At 43.3% G+C, this 17,425-nt stretch overlaps 1 long non-coding RNA gene across 1 annotated transcript in view; it reads left to right on the top strand.

Annotated features, from left to right (window-relative positions):
- The first annotated feature begins 11,078 nt into the window (after positions 1-11,078).
- LOC118923334 (uncharacterized) overlaps positions 11,079-17,425 on the top strand; it is an 84,918-nt gene continuing 78,571 nt past the window's right edge. The window contains exon 1 of the long non-coding RNA XR_008993238.1: positions 11,079-11,315. This is a non-coding gene — a long non-coding RNA (uncharacterized LOC118923334). The remainder of the gene's footprint in view (positions 11,316-17,425) is intronic.

Here is a 17,425-nt window from a genome sequence, read left to right as displayed (position 1 = left end):
CTCCGAGTTTGAAACAATACAACCATCCCCGCCCGTTGCGCGATGGGGGAAGGAGCACTGCCACCCCTCTCTCAACCTCCCAGCACAGGTGAGAGCGTAGTTGACGCCCCGGCCCGCGCCCGCCTCCAACCTGGACACTCACAATTCGCCTCTCCCTGATTTCTCCCAGTTCTTTATCCACTCGACAGGAAGCAGGACAGCAGCAGGCACCATCTTCCCGGGACTAGTAGCAGCAGAAGCCCGGATATGTAGCAAGGGAGCGAAGGGTCAAAGTAAGCACCGTCCACGTGGAATGCCGGGAGCACAGAAATCGGTTTTCGGTTTCCCGCACCACTATCCTCCCCACCCGCGGAATTCTGAGGCCCAACCGCCAGCGTGGTGGCTGAGATGTGTGGGTTTCCACGCGGAGTGCGCCGGCCGCGTCTTCCGCTACCCTTGCCGTCACTTCCGCTTAGAGCAGGGAAAGTGCAGTCCGCAGACTGACTTGTAGCCCTTACCTTCTCTCCTAGCATCTGCTGCATGCCACTAACTGAAACATGTAATTTTGAAGCCGCTAATAATATGGGACAGACACTGGGTATAGACAAGCAATAAGCAGTGATGACTACCCTCAACAAGCTCACAGTCTGTGGGAAAGACATACAGGCAGATAATTACAATACACATTGCTTACTGCTGACATAAAAGAAATGAATCGGGTAAGAAACTGCCATTCACTGTGTGCCAGGCATTATGCTAATACAAGGCATACAATCTAGGGGGAAGACAAAAAATTGGCCTTGGGAAATTATTCATGCGTTCATTCATTCATTCATTTATTATATATCTACTTATCTATCTTTCTGTCATTAAAATACAATTAGATGAGTAACATATTGTTTACTTGACTGCCCCATCACCAAGATGACGGAAGATACCCCATTGCACTCACTGTCCATGAGCATAGTAAGATACTGTAGAAACACTACTTGTCTTCTCTGTGTTGTACAGCCCTTCCTGTGACCCCCCTCCCACATTATACATGCTAATCGTAGTTCACGCTTTCTTTCCCTCTCCCCTTATCCCTCCATTCCCAACTATCCACCCCAGTCCCTTTCCCTTTGGTAACTGTTAGTCCATTCTTGGGTTCTGTGAATCTGGTACTGTTTTGTTCTTTTAGATTGTCTTGGTTCTCCTTCTCCAGAGGTTAGTGAAATCATTTGATACTTGTATTTCTCCACCTGTCTTATTTCACTGAACATAATACCCTCTAGCTCCTTCCATGATTTTGCAAATGGTAGGATTTGTTTTCTTCATCTGACAATGATATTGCACTGTTCATCTTCTGATGGACACTTAGCTTGGCTATTGTAAATAGTGCTGTGTTAAACATAGGGGTGCACATATCTCTTATATACTGGGATGCTGCATTCTATTATTTATATTTTATGTGTGTATGTATGTATGTATTCATTTATGTACTTAATTATACTTTATTTATCATTAGTCTACAACTACATGAGTAACATTACGTTTACTAGACTCCCCCCATCACCAATTTACCAAAGGGTAAGGGACTATGAAGACTGGTTGGGAAGGGAGGGAGAACAGGGAAGGGCGGACAGGGGGCATTACGGTTAGCTCACATAATGTGTGGGGAGGTCCCACAGGAACGTCAGTATAGTACAGAGCGTTCAAGTAGTGATTCCATAGCATCTTGCTACGCTGATGGACAGTGACTGTAATGGGGTATGTGGCGGGGGGGGGGACTTGATGATCTGGGCAGTCTAGTAACCATAATCTTGCTCATATAATTGTAGATTGGTTATAGTGAAAAGTGCTAACATAGGGATGCACGTGTGTGTTTTATACTGGGCTGCTGCTTTCTTTCTTTATGTATGTATGCAAGTATGTATGTATTTATTCATGCATTCCTTAATTTATGTATCTATCTATCTATCTACCTACCTGTCTATTTTGCTGTCATTAATATACAATTAGATGAGTAACATTATGTTTACTGGACTCCCCCCATCACTAATTTACCAAAGGTAAGGGACTAGGAAGGCTGGTTGGGAAGGGACGGAGAAGGGTGAAACGGGGGCATTAAGATTAACTCACATAATGTGGGAGGGGTTCCACGGGGAAGTCAGTGTAGTACAGAGAAGTCAAGTAGTAATTCTGTAGCATACGCTGATGGACGGTCACTGTAATGGGGTATGTGGTGGAGGGAGACTTGATGATCTGAAGAGTCTACTAAACATAATGTTGCTCATATAATTGTTAATTAATGATACTGTAAAAGATCCCCGCGTATTCCTTACTAGATAACGATGAGACCCAGGAAAAAAAAAGATCAGAGAGGCGAGGTTTCCAGCAGCGTGAGCCGGCGGCAGGCGTACCGCCGCTCCCAGCAAGCTGCTGAGCTCTCTCGGTTGGTCCGCAGGGGGCTTCCCCGGCCTCCCACATCAGGCAGCGCGCGCGGTTACCCCGGGGTCATTTTCCCAAGGCGCCTGCGTGGTGCCCCGCCGGCCCTCGGCCTGCGCGCGCTTGCTCCCTCCCGCCCTCGGTACCCTGAAGCCGCTTGGCTGCCTAACCGCCACCCCCGGGGCGCGCCTCCAGGGCGTCCTCGGGGAACCTCCGGGCGGGGGACCAGCGTGTGCGGGCGGCTGGGGCTGCTGGGATGAGTGAAGTGGGCGCGGGCGCAGGCGCGGTCTCGGGAGGCGCTCAAGGGTACGCCTACTGCCCAGCTTCGCCCAGACGAACGCTCCTCCCTCCCCAGGAAGCGGCGAACCGCCCGCCGTCGCCGCCTCCGCAGCCGCCGCCGAAGTTCCCTGAAGGCCTTCGACAGGCGGAAGGGTGCAGCCAGCGAGGCGGCCCTGTGAGAGCGGCCGCTGACAGCTCCCCGCGCCCGGAGCGCCCGAACTTCGCCGCCGTCTGGCACCGCCCCGGGGCGCCCTCGGCCCCACCCGTGCCACCTCCGGAGCGGCGCGCCTGCAGTTGTAAGTTTTTAAGTGCTGCTAGATGATTCTAAAATGAGTAGCTTTATAATTGAGATTTATTGACAGACTGCATTGTGTTAATTTTAGGTGTACTACATAATGATTTGATATATGTGTTATACATTGTGAAATGATTACAGCAGTAAGTTTAGTGAACATCCATCACTATATATAATTAGGATTCTTTCCTTCTTGGGATGAGAACTTTTAATATCCCTCCATTCCCAACTGTCCACCCCAGTCCCTTTCCATTTGGTAACTGTAGTCCATTCTTGGGTTCTGTGAAACTGGTGCTGTTTTGCTCATTTAGTTTGTCTTGGTTCTCCTACTCCAGAGGTTAGTGAAATCATTTGATACTTGTGTTTCTGCGCCTGGCTTATTTCACTGAGCATAATACCCTCTAGCTCCATCCATGTTGTTGCAAATTGTAGGATTTGTTTTCTTCATCTGACAGAATATATTGCACTGTTCATCTTCTGATGGACACTTATCTTGGCTATTTTGAATAGTGCTGTGATAAACATAGGGGTGCACATGTGTTTTATATACTGGGCTGCTGCATTCTGTTATTTATTTTTTATATATGTATGTATGCATGCATGTGTTCATTTATGTACTTACTTATTTTTCTTTACTTATTTCTCATTAGTCTACAAATACATGAATAACATTCTGTTTACTAGACTCCCCCCATCAACAATTTACCAAAGTGTAAAGGACTACGAAGGCTGGTTGGGAAGGGAGGAAGTAGGGTGGAAAGGGGGCATTACGATTAGCTCACATAAAGTGTGTGGAGGTCCCATGGGCAAGTCAGTATACTACAGAGTTCAAGTAGTGATTCTATAGCATCTTGCTTCACTGACGGACAGTGACTGTAATGGGGTATGTGGGGGGGACTTGATCTGGGGCGTGTAGTAACCATAATGTAGCTCACATAATTGTAGATTGGTTATTGTGAATAATAGTGTGATAAACATAGGTGTGCACGTGTCTTTTTTAAACTGGGCTGCTTTCTTTCTTTCTTTCCTTCTTTATGAATGTAAGTATGTATGTATGTATGTATGTATTTTTTCATGTATTCATTAATTCATTTATCTATCTCTCTATCTACCTATCTTTCTGTCACTAATATACAATTAGATGAGTAACATTATGTTTACTAGACTCCCCCCATCACGAAGATGCTCCCAGATATCCCATTAAAGTCACTGTTCATGCGCATAGTAACATTCTGTAGAATCACTGCTTGTCTTCTCTGTGTTGTACAGCCCTCCCTGTGACCCCCCCTCCCACATTATACGTGCTAATCATAATGTGTGCCTTCTTTCCCTCTTCCCTCATCCGTCCATTCTCAACTATCCACCCCAGTCCCGTTCCCTTTGGTAGCTGTTAGTCAATTCTTGGGTTCTGTGAATCTGGTGCTGTTTTGCTCGTTTAGTTTGTTTTGGTTCTCCTTCTCCAGAGGTTAGTGAAATCATTTGATACTTGTATTTCTCTGCGTGGCTTATTTCACTGAGCATAATACCCTCTAGCTCCTTCCATGATTTTGCAAATGGTAGGATTTGTTTTCTTCATCTGACAGAATGATATTGCACTGTTCATCTTCTGATGGACACTTATCTTGGCTATTTTGAATAGTGGTGTGATGAACATAGGGGTGCACATGTCTTTTATATACTGGGCTGCTTCATTCTTTTATGTATGTATGTATGTATGCATGTATTCATTTATGTACTTACTTATTCTTTATTTATTTATCATTAGTCTTCAACTACATGAGTAACATTATGTTTACTAGACTCCCCCGATCACCAATTTACCAAAGGGTAAGGGACTAGGAAGGCTGGTTGGGAAGGGAGGGAGAAGGGTGGACAGGGGACATTACGGTTAGCTCACATAATGTGTGGAGAGGTCCCACAGGGAAGTCAGTATAGTACAGAGAGTTCAAGTAGTGATTCTATAGCATCTTGCTATGCTGATGGACAGTGACTGTAATGGGATATGTGGGGGGGGGACTTGATCTGGGGCGTGTAGTAACCATAATGTACCTCATATAATTGTAGATTGGTTACTGTGAATAGTGCTGTGATAAACATAGGGGTGCACGTGTCTTTTTTAAACTTGGCTGCTGCCTTCTTTTATTTATTTATTTATTTATTCATTCATTCATTCATTTATTCATTCATAGTGTTCCACTGCTAATCTTCTGATGGACACTTAGCTTTTCTATTCTGAATTGTGCTGTGATAAACATAGCTATGCAAGTGTCTTTTTTAAACTGGGCTGCTGCATTCTAGCATTTATTTATTTATTTGTTTGTTTGTTTATATTATCTATGTCTATCTATCTTATCTATCTCCCTGTCTTTTTATCTGTCTAATCCTCTATCATCTATATCTATCTATCTATCTATATCTTTATCTCTTTATAATTAATCTACAGTTGCACAAGTAACATGTTTACTCAAGTCCCCCCACACCAAGGTACCCTCAGATACCCCATTGCCGTCACTGTCCATCAGCATAGTAAGATACTGTAGAATCACTACTTGTCTTCTCTGTGTTGTACAGCCCTCCCCGTACCCCCTCTCCCACATTATATATGCTACTTCTAATGTGCCCTTTGTGCCCCCTGCCCTGATCCCTCCATTCCCACCCATCCACCCCAGTCTCGTTCTCTTTTAGTCCATTCTTGGGTTTTGTGAGACTGCTGCTGTTTTCTCCTTCAGTCTTTTCTTTGTTCTGATACACCAATGATGAGTGAAATTATTATATATATATCTATATATATGTAGGCAAGAACCACTGATGTTTGCTAAGATGATGCAGCTCCCCACGGCTGGGCATTGCCCGCCATCTGGGGGTGGAGTCTGCAGGAGCAGCACTGTTGCTTAGAGATTCCATGATGTTACAGTGGTGCCTCTTTCCTAGAGACAGAATGTATATGCTGAGAGGAGCAGCTGTGATTCCGGTGAGGTGGACACTGACCAACTTGACAGCATCAGGGAGAATGGAATCCAGAGCCAGGGTACTGTGTGGTTCTTTTTAGTATGGTTTCAGTACTAAACAGTTACATGAGCAACATTATGGTTACTAGACTACCCCCATTATCAAGTCCCCACCACATAGACCGTAAGAGTCACTGTCCATCAGCCCAGTAATATGCTGGAGAAGCACTACTGATCTTCGCTGTATTATACTGCCTTCCCCATGCCCGCCGCCTGCGCACGTTATGTGTGCTACTTGTAGTGCCCCATTTTCCCTCTCTTCCCCTCCCTTCCAAACCATCCTCCTCAGTCACATTCCCTTTCATAACTGTGAGTCCATTCTTGGGTTCTGTGAGGCTGCTACGATCTTGTTCCTTCACTCTTTTTCTTTTTTCTCATACTCTACAGGTGAGTGAAATCATTTGACTCTTTTCTTTCGCTGCATGGCTTATTTCACCAAGCATAATACCCTCTAGCTCTGTCCATGTTGTTACGAATGGTAGGATTTGTTTTCTTCATACGGCCAAATAATATTCCTCTGCTCATCTTCTGATGGACACTAAGCTTGGTTATTGTGAATAGTGCTGTGAGAAACATAGGGGTGCACATGTCTTTTTAAAACTGTGCAGCTGCATTCTATTATTTATTAATTTATCTATTTATTTATCATTAATCTACAATTACATGGGTAACATTATGTTTACTAGACTCCCCCCATCACCAATTTACCAAAGCGTAAGGGACTGGAAAGGCTGGCTGGGAAGGGAGGGAGAAGGGTGGAAAGGGGGCATTACGCTTAGCTCACATAATGTAGGGGGTAGGTCCCACGGGGAAGTCAGTATAGTACAGATAACTGAGGTAGTGATACTATAGCATCTTACTATGCTGATGGACAGTGACTTTATTGGGGTATGTGGGGGGACTTGATGATCTGGGGAGTCTAGTAACCATAATGTTGCTCATATAATTGTAGATTGGTTATTTTGAATAGTGCTGTGGTAATCATAGGGGTGCCCGTGTCTTTTGTAAACTGCGCTGCTGCATTCTTTCTTTCTTTCTTTCTTTTGTTCTTTATGTAGGAATGCATGTATGTATTTATTCACTCATTCATTCATTCATACATTTATTTTCTGTCTATGTATTTATCTATATTTCTGTCTATGTATCTTTGTCATTAATGTACAATTACATGAGTAACATTATGTTCACTAGACTCCCCCTTCACGAAGATGCCCCAAGATACCCCTATGCACTCATTGTCCATGAGCATAGTAAGATACTGTAGCATCACTACTTGTCTTCTCTGTGTTGTACAGCCCTTCCTGTGACCCCGCTCCCACATTGTAAATGCTAATCATAATGCATGCTTTCTTTCCCTCTCCCCTTATCCCTCCATTCCCAACTATCCACCCCAGTCCCTTTCCCTTTGGTAACTGTTAGTCCATTCTTGGGTTCTGTGAATCTGGTGCTGTTTTACTCATATAGTTTGTCATGGTTCTCCTTCTCCAGAGGTTGGTGATATCATTTGACACTTGTATTTCTCTGCCTGGCTTATTTCACTGAGCATAATACCCTCTAGCTCATTCCATGATTTTGCAAATGGTAGGATTTGTTTTCTTCATCTGACAGAATGATATTGCACTGTTCATCTTCTGATGGACACTTATCTTGGCTATTTTGAATAGTGCTGTGATAAACACAGGGGTGCACATATCTTTTATATACTGGGCTGCTGCATTCTTTTATTTATGTATATATCTATGTATGTATGTATTCATTTATATACTCACTTATTCTTTATTTATTTGTCAGTCGTCTACAACTACATGGGTAACATTATGTTTACTAGACTCCCCGCATCACCAATTTACCAAAGCGTAAGGGACTGGGAAGGTTGTCTTGGAAGAGAGGGAGAAGGGTGGAAAGGGGGCATTACGATTAGCTCACATAATGTAGGGTAGAGGTCCCACGGGGTAGTCAGTATAGTACAGAGAAGTGAAGTAGTGATACTATAGCATCTTACTATGCTGATGGACAGTGACTTTATTGGGGTATGTGGGGGGACTTGATGATCTGGGCAGTCTATTAAACATCATGTTGCTCATATAATTGTAGATTGGTTATTGTGAATAGTGCTGTGGTAATCATAGGGGTGCATATGTCTTTTTTAAACTGCGCTGCTGCATTCTTTCTTTCTGTCCTTTATGTATGTATGCATGTATGTATTTATTTTTCATTCCTTCATTCATTCATTATCTATCCATCTGTCTATCTTTCTGTCTGTGTATCTTTGTCATTAATATACAATTGCATGAGTAACATTATGTTCACTAGACTCCCCCTTCACGAAGATGCCCCAAGATACCCTTTGCACTCACTGTCCATCAGCATAGTAAGATACTGTAGCATCACTACTTGTCTTCTCTGTGTTGTACAGCCCTCCCTGTGACCCCCCCTCCCACATTGTATATGCTAATCATAATGCGTGCTTTCTTTCCCTGTCCCCTTATCCCTCCTTTCCAAACTATCCAGTCCAGTCCTTTTCCCTTTGGTAACTGTTAGTCCATTCTTGGGTTCTGTGAATCTGGTGCTGTTTTGCTCAGTTAGTTTCTCTTGGTTCCCATTCTGCAGAGGTTAGTAAAATCATTTGATACTTGTCTTTCTGTGCCTGGCTTATTTCACTGAGAATAATACCCTCTAGCTCTGGCCATGTTGTTGTCAATGGTAGGATTTGTTTATTTTGTATGGCTGGATAATATTGCACTGTTCATCTTCTGATGGTCACTTAGCTTGGCTATTGTGAATAGTGCTGTGATAAACATAGGTTTGCACATGTCTTTATTATAAACTGGGCTGCTGCATTCTATTATTTATTTTTTATGTATGTATATATGTATGTATGTATGTATACATTTATGTCCTTACTTATTTATTGTTTATTTATTATTAGTCTGCAACTACATGAGTAACATTATGTTTACTAGACTCCCCCCCATCACCAATTTACCAAAGGGTAAGGGGCTAGGAGTCTGGTTGGGAAGGGAGGGAGAAGGGTGGACAGGGGGCATTACGATTATCTCACATAATGTGTGGGCCGGTCCCACAGGGAAGTCAGTATTGTACAGAGAGTTCAAGTAGTGATTCTATAGCATCTTGCTATGCTGATGGACAGTGACTGTAATGGGGTCTGTGTGGGGACTTTATCTGGGGTGTGTAGTAACCATAATGTAGCTCATACAATTGTAGATTGGTTACTGTGAATATGGCTGTGATAAACATAGGGTTGCACATGTCTTTTTTAAAGTGAGGTGCTCCTTTCTCTCTCTCTCTCTTTCTTTCTTTCTTTCTTTCTTTCTTTCTTCTCTCTCCCTCCCTCCCTCCTTCCTTCCTGCTTTCTTTTCTTTCTTTCTTTCTTTTCTTATGTAAGTTAGTAGGTATGTATTTATTTACTTATTCATTCATTCATTTATCTATGTATTTATTTCTCCATGCATTCATTAATTCATCTATCTATGTATCTCTCTACCTACCTATCTTTCTGTCATTAATATACAATTAGATGAGTATCAGTATGTTTACTAGACTCCCCCCATCACGAAGATACCCCCAGATACCCCATTGCAGTCACTGTTCATGTGCATAGTAACACACTGTAGAATCACTCACTACTTGTCTTCTCTGTGTTGTACAGCCCTCCCTGTGGCCCCCCTCCCACGTTATATGTGCTAATCATAATGCACGCCTTCTTTCCTTCTCCCCTTATCCCTGCAATCCCAACTGTCCACCCCAGTCCCTGTCCATTTAATAACTGTTAGTCCATTCTTGGGTTCTGTTAATCGGGGGCTGTTTTGCTAATTCAGTTTTTCTTGGTTCTCCTTCTCCAGATGTTACTGAAATCATTTGATACTTGTATTTTCTGCATGGCTTATTTCACTGAGCATAATACCCTCTAGCTACATCCATGTTGTTGTAAATGGTAGGATTTGTTCTTTAATTATGGCTGAATAATATTGCACTGTTCATCTCCTGATGGACACTTAGCTTGGCTATTGTGAATAGTGCTGTGATAAACATAGCGGTGCACACGTCTTTTTAAAAGTGGACTGCTGCTTTCTTTCTTTCTTTATTTCTTTCTCTCTCTCTCTCTCTGTCTTTCTGTATGTATGTATGTATGTAAGTATGTAAGTATGTATGTATTTATTAATGCATTCATTAATTCATTTATCTATGTATGTATTCATACATTCATTAATTCATTTATCTATGTATCTGTGTATGTATGTATCTATCTATCTATGTATCTATCTATCTAAATCTATCATTATTCTCCAATTACATGGGCAACATTATGTTTACTAGACTCCCCCCATCACCAATTTACCAAAGGGTAAGGGACTAGGAAGGCTGGTTGCTAAGGGAGGCAGAAGGGTGGAAAGGGGGCACTAAGATTAGCTCACATAATGTGGGAGGAGTTCCATGGGCAAATCAGTGTAGTACAGAGAATTCAAGTAGTGATTCTATAGCATACGCTGATGGACTGTCATTGTAATGCGGTATGTGGTGGGGGGGGACTTGATGATCTGGGGAGTCTACTAACCATAATGTTGCTCATATAATTGTTGATTAATGATACTGAAAAAAAACCCCGTGTATTCCTGACTAGATAAGATGAGACCCAGGAAAAAAGAAAGATCAGAGAGGCGAGGTTTGCAGCAGCGTGAGCTCGCGGCGGGCGTTCCGCCGCTCCCTGCAAGCTGCTGCGCTCTCCAGGTTGGACCGCAGGGCTTCCCCAGCCTCCCTCATCTGGCAGCGCGCCATGGTGACCCCGGTGTCATTTTCATAAGGTGCCTGCGCAGCGGCCCCGCCAGCCCTCGGCCCCTGAGCGCGCTCCCTCCTTCCCACCCTCGGTACCCTGAGGCCGCTTGGCTGCCGAACTGTCGCCGCCGGGGCCTGCCTCCAGGGCGTCCTCGGGGAACCTCCGGGTGGGGGACCACCGTGTGCAGGCGGCTGGGGCTGCTGGGATGAGCGAGGCGAGCGCAGGCGCAGGCGCTCGAGGGTAGGCCGCCTGCTCGGGTTCTCCCAGATGAACGCTCCTCCCTCCACAGAAAGGGGCGAACCGCCCACCACCGCCAACACCGCCACCACTGCTGCCGCCGCCGAAGTTCCCTGAAGGCCTTCGCCTGGCGGAAGGGTACAGCCAGAGGGGCGTCCCTGCGAGAGCAGATGCTGACAGTTTCCCGCGCCCGTCGCGCCTTCCCCTCGCCGCCACCTGGCACCGCCCTGGGGCGCCCTTGGCCCCATCCGTGCCCAACGCCCGTGCCCACCGCCCGAGCGGCGATCCTGCAATTGTAAGTTTTTTTTTCTTGCATAAGGTTTTTTACTCAGCATGTCTGTGAGATTCAATCAGCTTGTATTGGTGATTCAGTCCTTTCTATTGATGAGTAGTACTTCTTTCTATGAATAAACCACAGATGTTTTAAGAAGCCTGTTTTTAGTTTGGCCTACTGTGAATATAGTCTCTGAGAAGGTTTGTGTATAGGTCTTTTTGTAAGCACAAGCACCCATTTTCATTTGAGTAAAAAGCCTACAAGTGGAATTGCAGGGCCATGAGGGCAGTATGTTTTTAAGTTTATCCCAACTGCCAGATCTTTTTCCCAAAATGGTATACCATTTTACATGCCCACCAGATTGATCAACAGTTGAGGTCTGGCAGTGTCAGTTTTTTTTTAATTTTAATCATTCTAACATAATTGTGATGTCACAATGCTATTTTAATTTACTTTTATTTGAGGACCAGTGTTGCTGAATGTTTTTCCATGGACTCATTGGCCATTTGTATCTCTTCTTTTATGAAATGTCTCTTCACTTTTCTCCATTTCTTAATTCAATTTACAATTTCTTTGTATTTTTGTACCATTAATCTACAATTACATGAAGGACATTATGATTACTAGGCTCCCCCCTTCACCAAGATCCCCCCACATACCCCTTCACAGTCACTGTCCATCAGCATAACGATGCTGTTAAAATCTACTTGTCTTCTCTGTGATGTACAGGCCTCTCTGTGACCCCCCCTCCCACATTATACATGCTAATCGTAATGCACGCTTTCTTTCCCTCTCCCCTTATCCCTCCAGTCCCAACTATCCACCCCAGTTCCTTTCCCTTTGGTAACTGTTAGTCCATTCTTGGCTTCTATGAATGTGGTACTGTTTTGCTCATTCAGTTTCTCTTGGTTCTCCTTCTGAGAGGTTAGTGAAATGATTTGTTACTTGTCTTTCTGTGCCTGGGTTATTTCACTGTGCATATTACTGTCTAGCTCCATCCATGTTGTTGTAAATGGTAGGATTTTTTTCTTTTGTTTTGGCTCAATAATATTGCACTGTTCATCTTCTGATGGACACTTAGCTTGGCTATTGTAAATAGTGCTGTGTTAAACATAGGGGTACACATGTCTTTTTTAAACTGGGCAGCTGCATTTTATTATTTATTTTTTATGTATGTATGTATGTATTCATTTATGTACTTACTTATTTATTCTTTATTCATTTATCATTAGTCTACAACTCCATGAGTAACATTGTTTAGTCGACTCCCTCCATCACCAATTTACCAAAGGTTAAGGGACTAGGAAGACTGGTTGTGAAGGGAGAGAGAAGGGTGGAAAGGGGGCATTACGATTAGCTCATGTAATGTCTGGGGGAGGTCCCACGGGGAAGTTAGTATAGTACAGAGAAGTCAAGTAGTGATACTTCAGCATCTTACTATGCTGATAGACAGTGACTGTAATGAGGTATGTTGGCGGAAGTTGATGATCTGAGGAGTCTAGTAACCATAATCTTGCTCAAGACCTTGAAGCTGGCCTCCTGTGTTTACTTGGAATAATTGCAGGGTGGACACCAAACGTCACACTAGTACATCCTGAAGGGCCAGAAGGTAGGAGCATCTTAGCGGGGAGTTTTATTTTATCATTATGGCCAGTGCATGCGCCTCCAGTAGGACTAAATATGGACTCTTCCATAACTGCATGGGGAAGAATTACAAGTACATTATACTAGAACTGGAATCAGCCCCCTACCTGCTACAGTCCTATCTCAAGTCCACTCACTTTCATCCATCCTACCTGATGGACAAGGTTTGCCCATGTTGGTGGCATTCAAATATGTCTCTTAGAGCCCTTAAAGTCTTTCTGGATTGGGAATTTCCTCTGGCTTGAGGTTTATTAGGAACCTACTCTGTCTTGAGGATTATTGTAATGTTTGTTACCTGTATGGAAATCTTGCTTATCTTAATATGTATTATCTCTTATTTGTTGTTATCCTCTTTTGGTATTGTGGCATCTGGTTACAGTGCTGCAGCTGTCTGGCACAGGGAACGTTGCGGGGGACTGTAAGCATGTAGACTGTGAGGCGAGAACACTGGAGGGGTGGAGTGTGGGGAAGCTGGGGTTTCTATGGCCAAGATCCTCACTGAACTTAAACTACTTTATGATGTAACTGACTGTTGCTAGGCTATGGCTACAACAGACAGACCAGAAAGGGAGCCCTGAGCCCTGTAGACATGTTAGCACATATGGCTGCCTCCCCTATACAACTGCAATTAGAAACCAAGGAAGAATCACTGAAGCCGAGGTTTGGCCCCCATAATAAACCCTTGCTGTGATCACCAACTGCACTGTACCCCCGAGTCTCCATTGAGTGCACATGGCCTTGGGCATTTCGATACATGGACCAACGATGGATGGCTCTCCTGGCACCTTGGGGTCAACCCTGGCAGCTGGACTCCTGTGTGTTCCTGGAACAACACCAGGGTGGCTGCCAAAGGCCACAGTAGTATATCCTGAACCGCCAGAAATTAGGAGCATCTTTCTGGGGAATTTTGTTATATCATTATGGCAGTGCGTGCACCAGCAGCAGTACTATATATATAACCTTCATTAACCCCACGGGGAAGAAGTAAAAGTGTGGCATACTAGACCTGGAAGGTACACCCTTCCAGCCACAGACCTATCACAGGACCACTCTCTTTCATGAATAGTGGACAAGATTTTCCTATGTTGGTGGCATTAATCATGTTTCTTAGAGCCCTTAAAGTCTTTGTGAATTCGGAATTTCCTCTGGCTTGAGGTTTATTATAACTTTTGTTACTAGGAACCTACTCTGGCTTGAGGATTATTGTAATGTTTGTTACCTGTATCAAAATCTTACTATATCTTAATATGTATTATCTCTCAGTTGTTGTTATCCTCTTTTGGTGTTGTGGCATCTGGTTACAGTGCCGCAGCTGTCTGGCACAGGGACCGTTGCGGGTGACTTTAAGCATGTAGACTGTAAGGCGAGAACTCTGGAGGGGTAGAGTGTATCGAAGCTGGGGTTTCTATGGCCAAGATCCTCACTGAACTTAAACTGCTTTATTATGTAACTGACTGTTGCTAGGCTACGGCTACAACAGATCAGAAAGGAAGCCTTGAGACCCATAGATATGTTAGCACATATGGCTGCCTCCCCTCTCCAAGTGCAAGTGGGAACCAAGGAAGAATCACTGAAGCTGAGGTCCCTTCCCCAGAGTAACATCTTGCTCCCTGCACCAACTTCACTGAAGCCCGGAATCTCCATGGAGTGGACGTGTCCTTTGAACTTTCTACACATGTCACAATGTTGGCTGGCTCATCATGCACCTTGGGGAGAACCCTGGAAACTGGCCTCCTGTGTATTCCTTGAATAGCAGTAGGGTGGCCACCAATCTTCACAGTTGTATATCCTGAGTGGCCAGAAGATAGGGGCATCTTACCGGGGAGTTTCATTTCATCATTATGGCCAGTGCATGTACCTCCAGTAGCACTGTAGATAGACCCTTTAGTAACCCCACAGGGATAAAAGTTAAAATATGGTATTCTAGACCTGGAGGGGACACCCATTCTCCTGCAGTTCTATCACAGGTCCACTCTCTTGCATGCATCCTACCTGATGGACAAGATTTTCATATGCTGGTGGCACTAAAACATGTCTATTAGAGCCCCTAAAGTCATTGTGGATTGCGACCTTCCTCTGGCTTCAGGATTATTACAACTTTTGTTATTAGGAACTTCCTCTGGCTTTAGGATTATTATAATGTTTGTTACCTGTTTCAAAATCTTGTCTTAATTTTTATTATCTGTAAGTTGTTGTTATGCTCTGTTGCTATTACAGAATCTGGTTACAGTGCTCCAGCTTTCCACACAGGGACCATTTAGGAAGATTGAAAGCGTGTAGATTGTATGTCGAAAATGGGGTTTCTATCACCAGGATCCTGACTGATCTTAAACCACTTGATGATGTATCTGGCCTTTTCTAGACTACTGCTTCCATAACTGTAGGCAATAAGCTATTATTGTGCTATATTGAGAGCTCAGCCCAGTGCTCTTGGCAAGACAAGGTATCATTTCAAGGTTCTCCATTTTGGCTCTTACCATTTCAAATAGGAAAATTAAACCCCAGTGTTACATTAGAGAATTTGATTATGCCTGTGTCTTGCCAATGGGTTTCAGCCCCGAGCAAGCTTACCATAGATTCAGTGAGACGGAGGAATGACATGGAACATTCTTGGGCTGAAAGGGTTTATTACCTGGCTTGTTTACCCAGCGATAGGTCGAGCACTAGAATTATGTCTGCATCCAACTGTCTGGAGGTGTGTAATCCTCCTTCATCCCTGGCTCCACCCAGAGCACTGGGCAGAGCTCTTTATATAGTGACTCAGTCAAAAACAGCTTATTTCCTATGGGTATTGGAGCAGTAGTGTAGTAGTAGGCCAGTTACATTATCAAGTAGTTTAGGGTCAAGTGTGGATCCTGGCCATAGGAGCCTTCACTTTATCCACAACCTAGAAGTATTGTAACATATTTTTAAGGCTATTTCCTGATATATATTCTTTACAGTAGTATTCTGTGGACTATATTATATTCAATAAGCATGTAATTTTGGGAAACACATTTTTACAGATCTCTTAACTATTTATTATAGGACTTCTCAGAGCCTTTCATACTGTTAATCTCCTGGAGAAAGAGTATATAACATACTGCATTTCCAAACTTTTCCTCCCAAGAACTCTTTTATCTAGGAAAACTTATCAGTGGATTCAGAGATATAAATATTCTATGCAAAACACTTGGGAAAATGTTGCCTTGAGAAAGTCAGGAATTTACTGTGTAAGTAGTGGAATAGACATTTGTCAGCTTTCAGCTGCTCAAGTTCTACTTCCTAATCATACCCTGATTTCCTTTTGAGGAATTATATCTCCCCTCTTGTGGGAAGTCTTTGTGGGCTATTAAACTAAGATGCTTACTTTACAAAATAAAGCCAACTTGGTTCCAGGAAAAAATTAAGTCTTGTTGTGTAAAGCATCCATTGGATGTAGTACTTTCTCTCCCATACATGTGGAATGATACTGGTCATGGACCAGCCCTAAAAGAAAGAACTGAGAAATCTGAATTCTCTGCTCAATGATCCAGATGAACTCTGCCTGACATGTCCTGACACAGTTAAGAACTTCCCTGAGGTCACTTCTGCCAAATCCAACTCTTATCACCCAGGTAAAGCTTGGTGATCGGCATATGCTCTAAATTCAGGCAATTGTTTCCTCTTTCCTAGACTTTGAATTTCAAAATAAAGGCAGAATACAGATTGGCTCCTGTGTATGTCATTAGTTACCCTCTTGGCTCCTGTTGTGTTGTCTACATCCTTTAAATAAATATCCTTTAAAATAAACAGATCAGGTTTCTCTGGCCTATAATCCATGGTATCGCTCTAACAACAGTAGCTTCCCATATAACCAACAATTTGGGGGCCTTCATAGAAGGCAGGAGAGAAAAAGATAAGATAGACCCAGGTATAATGGGTAGAAAAATCAATTTTGAGACATGGTTGGAATATGGCACCAAACTTAAATCCAACTTGGCATGCTGAATTCTAAACTCTGTTCTTTTCTTTCAACAAACAAACCTCTTAGCTTTTCTGCTATTTCTGATGAAAACAGGCAAGCACAATGAGTTACATAAGTTCACTACTGGGTCCTCGAATGAAAGAACTGTATATATTAAAGCACAGAACCTGTACTTCAGATGTAGATGGCTTAGGGAAGAGACAAGATCAATCTTCAACAAGTAGAAAAAAGAACAGAGAAATTAAGACAAAGACATGTATAGTAAATAGCTAGCGGGCCAAGTATTCATCATGCTGATTCATTTAAGAGTGTTCACTTGATCCAGGAAAGAATGAGAAAGGCCTGTAGCAAAGGATGTCTAAAAATACCTAGAACATTTATTTGTATTTTTTAAGCAGACCACCTGCTGTTTATAAGTAATTGTTTGTGCTTTAGGAAAGAAAAGCAGTTTTACCGTCAGCAGGGAAGGTTTCAATTATACCCCCATCTTGGCAGTGAATGTGAGGTTCCTTGGAAGCCAAAAAAGGAGAAAAAAGAAAAA

The sequence above is a fragment of the Manis pentadactyla genome, chromosome 2, assembly GCF_030020395.1.
Source record: "Manis pentadactyla isolate mManPen7 chromosome 2, mManPen7.hap1, whole genome shotgun sequence".
In the NCBI taxonomy this organism is placed as follows: domain Eukaryota; kingdom Metazoa; phylum Chordata; class Mammalia; order Pholidota; family Manidae; genus Manis; species Manis pentadactyla.
The sequence above is the reverse complement of the archived record's forward strand: the minus strand, read 5'-3'. Positions and strand labels throughout refer to the sequence as shown.